The sequence below is a fragment of the Schistocerca cancellata genome, chromosome 11 (genome assembly GCF_023864275.1).
Source record: "Schistocerca cancellata isolate TAMUIC-IGC-003103 chromosome 11, iqSchCanc2.1, whole genome shotgun sequence".
Taxonomy (NCBI): domain Eukaryota; kingdom Metazoa; phylum Arthropoda; class Insecta; order Orthoptera; family Acrididae; genus Schistocerca; species Schistocerca cancellata.
Genome location: NC_064636.1, coordinates 68426517 through 68437409, shown reverse-complemented (window position 1 = coordinate 68437409; position 10893 = coordinate 68426517). Strand labels below are relative to the sequence as shown.

At 42.4% G+C, this 10893-nt stretch overlaps 1 protein-coding gene across 1 annotated transcript in view; it reads left to right on the top strand.

Moving 5' to 3' along the window:
* Positions 1-1670: 1670 nt before the first annotated feature.
* Positions 1671-10893, top strand: part of LOC126108543 (GA-binding protein subunit beta-1-like) — a 144105-nt gene continuing 134882 nt past the window's right edge. Inside the window, exon 1 of the mRNA XM_049913830.1 lies at positions 1671-1713. The gene's annotated coding sequence lies outside the window, so the exon portion shown is untranslated. The remainder of the gene's footprint in view (positions 1714-10893) is intronic.

Sequence of the window (10893 nt, the reverse complement as noted above, 5' to 3'; positions counted from 1 at the left end):
CTCGTGGTGGACACATTTGTGGCCATCATAGAGACGAATCGGAAGAGACTGCGGGTTTACAACGCGCAGGAGAACAATCGCAGTAATCACCATTAGAGATGGGGGATCCGCTCCTGAACTGATTCATAGAAATGAATCTTTCAAAGGAGTGAACAATCAGTGATTCAGAAGAAAAGAACGGTAGCTCCAAACGGTTCCCCACAGCAGAGAGAGAGAGAGAGAGAGAGAGAGAGAGAGAGAGACGGAGCATATCAGCGGGGCCTCTGCTGGTCAGAGCACACTAAAAGCCACACAACACAGCCAGTGCCGGCCTCTGCCCTGCTTCTACCATGGCTGCCTGCATTGTGCAGTGCCCCATTGGATTTTGTGTTTCACATATGCCGTGCTGTCTCTGTGCTTCCTCTGCCACGTGCAGTGTCTGGCGCAGCTTAACTTAGCATCGCACTCCGTCAGCGATCGTTTCAGTCACACGTTCTGCCATCTGGGCAGTTGATGCGAGCAACAGGACAGATAGCCTCCTAGCGGAGAACATAAGAACTACTTGCAGCAACCAGCTCACAAGAGAACGGATGATTTGTCTCGGAGCGGGTGACTTGTGGCCGTTCACCGCTCCCCCCACCCTCGGAACTCGCCCGCTCAACGCTCTCCCCACCATTCTCGACTCTAGCCAGAGTGTTGAGCAAAGCAACTCAGGTGTCACTCTGGTCTCTGGGGTCTTAGCTCACGCAGTAATACAGCTCGCAGCTCGACCTGCTTGACTTAGCGCCTCTGCATCGGAGTTCGTCTCTACTGGATATTGTTCTTCGTAGTAATACCGCTATGTATATTACATTATTATGTTATGTACACATCATTTGTTTTTATTGTTTTTTTTTATTTGTTTAAACTGATCAGTTTAGGTTCCTGACGACTCCTCTTACTATAGGATTTTTATTATGGACACTCGAATTTACACTTTAATTACGAGCGAACCGATAAACGTATCGCAAAATGTGATACACCAATATTTTCCTTGTTTTATTCTGCGTAAGGTTATATGCAGCACTTTAATCTTACAGTCAAATTTATATATATTTTTTCTTATTCTGGTACGGATTTTGCGATTTTAGGCGTCTTCGGAAGGAAGATGGCTTGCGATGTATTTGTACGAGGTTAATGAAATTTTAATACATTATAGCCAAATATATTGTTAATGTAAATCTCAAGTTACAACATTTTCCGATCACCCAGAAACCACGATAGTACAAAATAAATCAATAATCAAATAGTTTGTCATATCGTGGAAATTTCAATAAACAATACAAAATTTTTACTCATTATCTGTGTTACTTCAAAATAGGATCAAATAAGGTCAAAATACAGGTATAGTACTGGAATAAGCCAAGTTTAAAGGGCAATGTGCCTTCCATTTATTTTCTATAGTGAATGAGTGGTGAGTCATGAAAAAGAGCTAGTTCATTTCAGGGACTGAACAGTTCTGATCCGATCTCTGAAAAGAACAGTTGTGCCCATCTCTAATCACCAGTGTGGCCTTGGCGTCTGTGGCGTGAGGTATTGCTCAAACGCCAGACGAGTGGGTGGAAGGGGGGGGGGAGGAGGGAGGGCTGCGGCAGAGGGGAGGCGGCGGCCAGCCGCGGCCAGGGCGGGAGGGCGAGAGGCGGAGGCAGCGGCCGACCGCCACTGCGCTGGCTGCTGCACCGCGGGACGCGTCTGGTGAGTGCCTGCGTACCTCTGTCACCACCATGCGCTGTGCCTGGCTCTCACTTCACTCCACTCAGTAATCACCTGTTCTGTGTGTTACACACTCTTAAAAGCAGTGTCTGTGGGAACCTAAAGAAAGAACCGAGATTATTTCTCTTTTTCTTAGCTTCTCTCCACGACCTGTGGCGCAACAGCACTTGTGATGCATTCCCGTATCCTTTCACTTCTGCTCATTCACTTCTTACTGCACAGTTCAAATAATAGCGCTAGTAGCAATATCCATGTGCCGTGTGTTTATCGAACAGGCTTCTAAACGAATGTTATGTTTTATGTAGGCATGTCAGATCTGCAGAGCAGAAGGAACAGCAGGGACAAGATAGAACCATTACATAGAGTGGCAGTACATAGCAGACGTTTTAATAAAATTTTTCCTAAATTTAATAAGAATATGCAGGAAATTTGAAAGTAAAATTACGGTACACAGGGCAATTCAAAAGACTGTGCGTAAAATGAAGGAGCTGATAGAGAAGTCGAAATACAACAACATAAGAATATGAACTTGTGTCGAAGTAAATCTGAAGCAGTGAAAGCTTTCGAGTGTTATGGGCACCAGGACAATGATTCCACACGCCTCTTAGGTTTATCAAATGTCTTCTTTACTCAACAGTTTTGTGCAGGCCTGAAGGTGTTCAAATTGTGGATTAGACAAAGCACAGCATATGAAGAGGTTAGTTCGTTACCATCTGTACTTGGCAGAGTGAACCAGAATTTTCTACAAAGATGTTATTCCTATACTGAATACGGAGTTCGCCATTAGAAACACCTTCCGTAGTGTTTAACGCTTCTGAATAAACAGTGCATTACCTTTTCTGAACTTAAAACGCATGTGCATCGACTGTCGTTGTTGTTCCTGACCTTCCAACGCTCTTCCTGATTCAGTGTTGCTTTGTAGGTTGTCAGATGCTACCCTAAAGCCGTTGCGTTGCGAGTCCTGCATGAGCGCCTTCAATATTTGCGATATCTTTTGAATCTCCCCTAAAATGGAATCCATCACCCACACAACGATGGGCACAGGAGTTCACCTGTGTCCGCTTCCCTTCACCCTTCCCATCGTCACTCGGAAAAAAAATGAACTTTCTCAAATCGACGGCACACTGCCCTGCCGTAAACTTATCAATTCTGTATGATTCTGAAGAAAGCAAGACACGCAATGGATATACCGACTGGTAACAGTAACGGCCAACAGCCATTTTGTTGTGAAATCTCGAAACTCTTTCATCACTCACCGATATTATTTTCGCAACCGAACATGGCTCTACATGCTGAAAGCTTGTCCTAGCGTAGTATCTCCAGTCCACGATGATTTTTTTCCTGTTATCTTTCAAAAACTACAAAAACTAGAATACACATACAATTTCGCATGCTTCCGCGGCCCGAGTCAGTCGACATAAAAGTTTTCTGGGTAATGTACTGCATCATAACGTATCAAACTGCTGCTGCTGGAGAAAAACCAACGTTTCGGCCACGGTTGCAGCCGTCATCGTCTGCGTCTACTGACCAGTAAACACAGAGGAAGGCCGCTGCAACCATGGCCGAAACGTTGGTTTTCCAGAAGCAGTAGTTTGAGACATTATGACCCTGTACCATACCCGCAAAACTCCCACGTCGGTAGAATACACTTGTCTTGTTCTCTGTTTACACAAAAGATTTGGCTGACTGGGTGGGCAGCAATCTGTGTTTGATGCTGATGACGCCGTGGTGTAGGGTAGAAATGTCGAAGTTGAGTAACTGCAAGAAGCTACAGGACGACTTAGACCAATTTCCAGTTGGTGTGATGAATGACAGCTAGCCCCCAATGTCGAAAAATTTAAGTAAATGCGGATGAGTAGGAAGTTCAAATCGGCAATATTCTGATACAGTATTACTATCGTCCGGCTTGACACAGTCAAGGCATTTAAATGTCTGGGCGACTTTCTTTTCGAGAAACACTATTGAGAAAATTTTGAGAACCGTCGTTTTTTCCCTCGCTCTGTTTGCGAGTGGAGAAAGAAAGGAAAGGACAAGTAGTGCTACAGGGTACCCTTCACCACGCATCGTACGGTGGCCTGCGGAGTGTTTACGTAGATGTAGATAGTAGTCAGATGTAGAAAAATGTAACACACCTTATAGAAACATAATGTGAATTATTCTCCATCACTTGAGGATATTCTGGGCAGTAGGTACCTATCTGTCTCAGTGGCTCTAGATCTCTTGCACGTTTACGGCAACCTCTGATGACTCTCAGACTCAGAAAGCGAAACAGATTGAATCTGCGCCTCCACTACGTTCACGTGTTCAGCATTCAGACAGAAGAGGCGCCACCTGATCTCGATCCACAGACATTGTAGACAGACAAAACGCACGCTACTGCTAGACCACGGGCGTACACAGTCTAGAGTTTCTCTAATACGGGACAATCAATTTAAACCATTAACTTTTCCTATTTGTGTGTTCGCGGTACTTAACAGTGATGTTGACTACATCACCTGTCCTACGCTCTGAATCACTACGTTTACATGTGACACATCTTCCGACAGACGATAACCGAATTTCAGAAACCGTTATCCGCTGTCATGTTTACATGTTAAGGTCTGAAGCGGATTTGCTAGCCCACTTAATTACGGCGCCTAGAAAACAGCTGATACAGTCTATGATTTAGTCAACGCCATCGCTATTTCTCTTAAATTCGACGGGTGTTAAACAGCTTCGGTCTAATGTTTCTACTTATCATTGACTATACAAAAAGCCAATCAATATTAGCCGAAATTTTTAGAAAACAGGTCGGAACCTGACAGCGCAAGCACGTTTCTAAACCGGCTGCGTTTACGTGGGAGTGGAACTCGATTGCAGAACTGGAAAATCGGCAACCAGAAGCGGATTTCCACGATCGATTCTGAAGTGTTTACATCACCATCCAAAAGCAGTATTGGGAAATCAGTTTACGAAATCCGCTTTTGGAAGCCCCATGTAAACGCGGTGAGTATGCGCCCTCATCGGCTGGCAAGATCACGTGACTTGAGCTATGATGGGCTTACAATAGCGCATCGCATCCCGATTTCAATACTTCGAAAACTAACGTTCTGTGTTTGGTGGAATTCGACAACGTACTTTCGCAATATGAAAATATATAGCGTACATATTGCTGCAAATCAACGCATTTTTTTCTGGGGTTCGCTTCCTAAAGTTGTGGGAAGCTCTACACCTGTTTATAAAACTTTACCATTCAAAGGATTGAAAAGTTTTACGATTCCGAGGGAAGATACACTGTCACTAAACATGGAAAAGTGTATTTTAATCGAGGAGGAAGTCTATTTTTTAACAAGGAAATACGAGAAATTTTTTTCCTTGTCTACATATCCACGCTGTGGTTATGAACTGTAGATTAAAACTGAAGAAACAGCAAAGAGGTAGGATTTTTAAGGTGATGGAACCTGGATAAACTGAAAGAATATGAGGTTGTAGAGAGTTTCAATGGGAGCATTAGGGAACGATTCACAAGAACAGAGGAAACAAATCAATAGAGGACGAATGGGTAGCTTTGAGAGATGAAATGGTGAAGGTAGCAGAGGATCAAGTAGGTAAAAAGATGAGGGCCAGTAGAAATCCTTGGGTAACACAAAAGATACTGAATTTAACTGATGAAAGAACAAATTAGAAAAATGTAGTAAATGAAGCAGACGACAAGGAATAAAAACGTCTCATTGAGATTGACACGAAGTGCAAAATTGCTAAGCAGGGATGGCTAGAGGACAAATGTACGGATGTAGAAGGATACTGGTTGGTCCATTGATAGTGACCGGTACAAATATCTCACGAAATAAACATCAAACGAAAAAATTACAAAGAACGAAACTTCTCTAGCTTGAAGGGGGAAACCAGATGACGCTATGGTTGGCCCGCTAGATGGCGCTGCCATAGGTCAAAGGGATATCAGCTGCATTTTTTATTACATATTCGTGTAGTACGTAAAGAAATATGAATGTTTTAGTTGGACCACTTTTTTCGCTTTGTGATAGATGGCACTGTAATAGTCACAAACATATGGCTCACAATTTTAGACGAACAGTTGGTAACAGGTAGGTTTTTAAATTTAAATACAGAACGTAGGTACGTTTGAACATTTTATGTCGGTTGTTCCAATGTGATACATGTACCTTTGTGAACTTATCATTTCTGAAAACGCATGCTGTTATAGCGTGATTACCTGTAAATATCACATTAATGCAATAAATGCTCGAAATGATGTCCGTCAACCTCAATACATTTGGAAATACGTGTAACGACATTCCTCTCAACAGCGAGTAGTTCGCCTTCCATAATGTTCGCATATGCATTGACAATGCGCTGGCGTACGTTATCAGGCGTTATCGGTGGATCACGATAGCAAATATCCTTCAACTTTCCCCCCAGAAAGAAATCCAGGGACGTCAGATCCGGCGAACGTGCTCCGACGACCAATCCACGTGTCATGAAATATGGTATTCAATACTGTTTCAACCACACGCGAGCTATGTGCCGGACATCCGTCACGTTGGAAATACATCGCCGTTCTGTCATTCAGTGAAACATCTATCACTAACATGGGTAGTACATTACGCAGGAAATCAGCATACATTCCACCATTTAGATTGCCATCGATAAAATGGGGGACAATTATCCTTCCTCCCATAATGCCGCACCATAAAATAACCCGCCAAGGTCGCTAATGTTCCACTTGTCGCAGACATCGTGGATTTTCCGTTGCCCAATAGCGCATATTATGCCGGTTTACGTTACCGCTGTTGGTGAATGACTCTTCGTCGCCAAATAGAACGCGTGCAAAAAATCTGTCATCGTCGCGTAGCAGAACTGCACACGACGTTCAAAGTCGTCGCCATGCAATTCCTGGTGCCTAGAAATATGGTACGGGTGCAATTGATGTTGATGAAGCATTCTCAACGCCTACAAAACACCTACTTGGGCATCATCATTTGTTGCAGGTCGTTGCTGACGTTTCACATGTGGCTGAACACTTTCTGTTTTCCTTAAATAACGTAACTACCCGGCGAACGGTCCGGACACTTGGATGTTGTCGTCCAGGATACCGAGCAGCATACATAGCACACGCCCCTTGGGCATTTTGATCACAATTGCCATACACCAACACGATATCGACCTTTTCCGCAATTGGTAAACGGTCCATTTTAACACTGGTAATGTATCACGAAGCAAATACCGTAAGCACTGGCGGAATGTTACGTGATACCACGTACTTATGCGTTTGTGACATTACAGCGCCATCTATCACAAAGCGAAAAAAGTGGTCCAACTAAAGCAATCATATTGCTTATCGTACTACACGAATACGTAATAAAAATGGGGGTTTCTATTTAAAAGAACGCAATTGATATCCGTTTGACCTATGGAGGCGCCACCTAGCGGGCCAACCATAGCGCCATCTGGTTTCCCCCTTCAAGCTAGACGAGTTTCGTTCTTTGTAGTTTTTTCGTTTGATGTTTATTTCGTGAGATATTTGTACCGGTCACTATCAATGGACCACCTTGTATATCACTAGGGGTAAGATAGATGCTACCTACAACAAATTTAGAGAGACTGTTGGAGAAAAGAGAACCACCTATATGAATATCAAGAGCTCAAATGGAAAACCAGCCCTAAGCAAAGAGGGGAAAGCAGAAAGTAGGAAGGAGTATACAGAGGGACTATACAAGGCGGTTATGCTTGAGGACAAATTATGGTAATGGAAGAGGACATAGATGAAGGTGAAATGGGAGATATGATACTGCACGAAGAGTCTGACAGAGTACTGGAAGACCTAAGTGGAAACAAGGCCCAGGAGTAGATAACATTCCTTAGAACTAGTGACAGCCCTGGGTGAGCCAGCCATGACAACTCTCTTCCATTTGGTTAGCAAGATGTATCAGACAGGCAAAAAGCCCTCAGACTTTAAGAAGAATATAATAATTCCAATACCAAAGAAAGGAGCTGTTGACAGGTGTGAAAATTGTCGAACTACCGGTTTAATAAGTCTCAGCTGCAAAACACTAACACAAATTCTTTACAGACAAGTAGAAAATCTGATAGAAGCTGACGTCAGGGAAGATCAGTTTGGATTACGTAGAAATGTTGGAACACGCAAGGCTTACTGCCCCTACGACGTACCTTAGAAGATAGGATAAGGAAAGGCAAACCTACATATCTATCATTTGTAGACTTCGAGAAAGCTTTTGACAATGTTGACTGGAATACTCTCTTTCAAATTCTGAAGGCGGCAGGGGTAAAATACAGGGACGAAAAGGCTATTTACTATTTGTACAGAAACCAAATGGCAGTTATAAGAATCGAGGGGTACAAAAGGGAAAGAGTGATTGAGAAAGGAGTGAGACAGGGTTGTAGCCTACCCCTGATCTTATTCAATCTCTATATTGAGCAAGCAGTAAAGGAAACAAAAGACAAATTTGGAGTAGGAATTAAAATCCATGGAGAAAAAATAATAACTTTGAGGTTTGCCGACGACACTGTAATTCTGTCACAGACAGCAAAGGACCTGCAAGAGCAGTTGAGCATAATGGACAGTGTCTCCAAAGGACGATATAAGATGAACATCAGTCTCTGGATTGATGAAGGTTTCTTGGGTCTCCAGCCAGGTGGTAGCGTTGATATCTCGCGACGTTTCAGCAAGTGTCATACTACCCATCTTATGGCGAAGTCTCTGGACTGAAACCCACAACAACAACAACAACAACATCAACAACAATTAGTGCTTATAATAATCCTGTACTAGTCGTAAAGAAAAGTACAGGCTGTGCCCATCTTGTTCTTGATGTGAGGATTTTAAATAAACACATCGAAACAGAAAGAGACAGGCCTGTCACCAGAGATGAGTTATTAGCTAAATTTGTAAAAGCTACTTATTTTACCTTAGTGGATTCAGCATCTGGTTTCTGGCAAATAAAATCAAGTGAATAACCTGAACTATACAGGTATACTACATTTTTGTATGATGGAAGATCATACCATATTTAAGTACTCCCAATTAGAGGGAATATTTCAATATCAGTTGTTATCAGAGCACGAGGTCTAAGTTTACAGAGAGAGTTGCTTCAGGTACACAGTAAACATTTAGATTACCCTTTTGGATTCAAGCAATTGGGAAGAACATGTAAGTTTTTGATGAAAACCCTAAACAAGTTTTGAGGAAAGTGTATCACTATCAAAGTATGTAAGTCACATTTCGGTAGAGAAGAGCTGAATTTCCTAGGACTTCTTCTAAGAGTGAACAGTATTAAACCTGACCCTAAAAGAATTAGAGCGATCAAAGAGTGTTCAGAAGCAAGAAACATAAAACAGCTACATTCGTTTCTAAGTTTTTTTTGGTCATCAGTCTACTGACTGGTTTGATTCGGCCCGCCACGAATTCCTTTCCTGTGCTAACCTCTTCATCTCATAGTAACACTTCCAACCTACGTCCTTAATTATTTGCTTGACGTATTCCAATCTATGTCTTCCTTTACAGTTTTTGTCCTCTACAGCTCCCTCTAGTACCATGGAAGTCATTCCCTCATGTCTTAGGAGATGTCCCTTCTCCCTATCAGTGATTTCCACATATTCCTTTCCTCTCCGATTCTGCGTAGAACCTCCTCATTCCTTACCTTATCAGTCCACCTAATTTTCAACATTCGTCTATAGCACCACATCTCAAATGCTTCGATTCTCTTCTGTTCCGGTTTTCCCACAGTCCATGTTTCACTACTATACAATGGTGTACTCCAGACGTACATCCTCAGAAATTTCTTCCTCAAATTAAGGCCGGTATTTGATATTAGTAGACTTCTCTTGGCCAGAAATGCTATTTTGCCATAGAGAGTCTGCTGTTGATGTCCTCCTTGCTCCGTCCGTCATTGGTTATTTTACTGCCTAGGTAGCAGAATTCGTTGACTTCGTGACCATCAATCCTGATGTTAAGTTTCTCGTTGTTCTCATTTCTACTACTTCTCATTACCTTCGTCTTTCTCCGATTTAATCTCAAACCATACTGTGTACTCATTAGACTGTTCATTCCGTCCAGCAGATCATTTAGTTCTTCTTCACTTTCACTCAGGATAGCAATGTCATCAGCGAATCGTATCAATGATATCCTTTCGCCTTGTATTTTAATTCCACTCCTGAACCTTTCTTTTATTTCCATCATTGCTTCCTCGATGTACAGATTGAAGAGTAGGGGCAAAAGGCTACAGCCTTGTCTTACACCCTTCTTAATACGAGCACTTCGTTCTTGATCGTCCACTCTTATTATTCCCTCTTGGTTGTTGTACATATTGTATATGACCCATCTCTCCCTATAGCTTACCCCTACTTTTTTCAGAATCTCGAACAGCTTGCACCATTTTATATTGTCGAACGCTTTTTCCAGGTCGCAAATCCTATGAAAGTGTCTTGAATTTTTTTTTAGCCTTGCTTCCATTATTAGCCGTAACGTCAGAATTGCCTCTCTCGTCCCTTTACTTTTCCTAAAGCCAAACTGATCGTCACCTAGCGCATTCTCAATTTTCTTTTCCATTCTTCTGTGTATTATTCTTGCAAGCAGCTTCGATGCATGAGCTGTTAAGCTGATTGTGCGATAATTCTCGCACTTGTCAGCTCTTGCCGTCTTAGGAATTGTGTGGATGATGCTTTACCGAAAGTCAGATGGTATGTCGCCAGACTCATATATTCTACACACCAACGTGAATAGTCGTTTTGTTGCCACTTCCCCCAGTGATTTTAGAAATTCTGATGGAATGTTATCTATCCCTTCTGCCTTATTTGACCGTAAGTCCTCCAAAGCTCTTTTAAATTCCGATTCTAATACTGGATCCCCTATCTCTTCTAAATCGACTCATGTTTCTTCCTCTATCACATCAGACAAATCTTCACCGTCATAGAGGCTTTCAATGTATTCTTTCCACCTATCTGCTCTCTCCTCTGCATTTAACAGTGGAATTCCCGTTGCAGGTTAATGTGCTGGGTCCTTTTTTGTCAACAATTTTATATTGAAACCAGATACACTGAAGGATATTATTTTGGTGGGAACATCAAAACACTTCTGGATGGAAACGTAGTGGCACCACCGTTTAAGATAGTAAAAGGTTGGCTTCGGTGCAATATTTCTGAGTC